Consider the following 997-nt stretch of genomic DNA (forward strand, 5'->3'; position numbering starts at 1 on the left):
TGTGTGTGTGTGTGTGTGTGTGTGTGTGTGTGTGTGTGTGTGTGTGTGTGTGTGTGTGTCTGTGCAGCTGTGATTGATGTTCAGCTTATCTTCGACATTATTACTCATTGAAGCTATTATCTATAATTATGTTTTCCTCATTGAATTCTCAGTGAAGTCAGTTTTGTACGTTTCAATATTAAGCTGAATTTCAGCGACAAAAGAATAAATTCATCTCATGGAACAGGGGAGGGGGGCAATCTTTGTCTTTCGAAGAATCTGCAATGGGAATGAAACGACACTGAATTTCCTGATCTTTTGTATTTTCTTCTTTTACAGATTAATCTACGTGTGGAAATATGTTCCATCAATTTAAATTGACTTTTACGTTGGTAGTCTATATGAGATTATGTTTGGAGACTCGTGCTGTTTCAGACATTTGCAGCATATGCGAATGCGATAATTCTCAGACATATATAGATTGCTCATCTCGGGGACTGACATTAGTCCCTCAACCCATTCCACCGAATGTTGAAAATCTGTAAGTATTAAGCAATTTCTACATATTTTCCACATTCAATGCTTTAAATTTTCGTTGTGTATGTTCTTAACTAATACCCTATGTTATTGACCTCAGCTTTAATAAAGCATGATGTTGTGTTGTACTAATGAGGGCAAACATGTTATCCACCACGAATTCAAGTACACAGTTTCCCTGTACATATTAACTTTACGGAATTTATAATGTACAGTATTGCGCACAAAGATGGGATCAGACCAATATCTGAACTTTGATGATGTTATTTTATTACATCAAAACTCTTTATGGTGATATTTGCCTTGGAAGAATATACCGCGGCCCACAAACAAACTTTCGAAACGGCGGACAGAACATTACGTGGTATTAGAAATTGGAATTCATGATGGGAAATGTCACAGTATTATTGTCAAGAGACTTCCGGCAAATATTACTACACACACACACGCACACACACACGCACGCACACACACACACATA

Source organism: Octopus bimaculoides, chromosome 29, assembly GCF_001194135.2.
Source record: "Octopus bimaculoides isolate UCB-OBI-ISO-001 chromosome 29, ASM119413v2, whole genome shotgun sequence".
NCBI classification, from domain to species: Eukaryota; Metazoa; Mollusca; class Cephalopoda; order Octopoda; family Octopodidae; genus Octopus; species Octopus bimaculoides.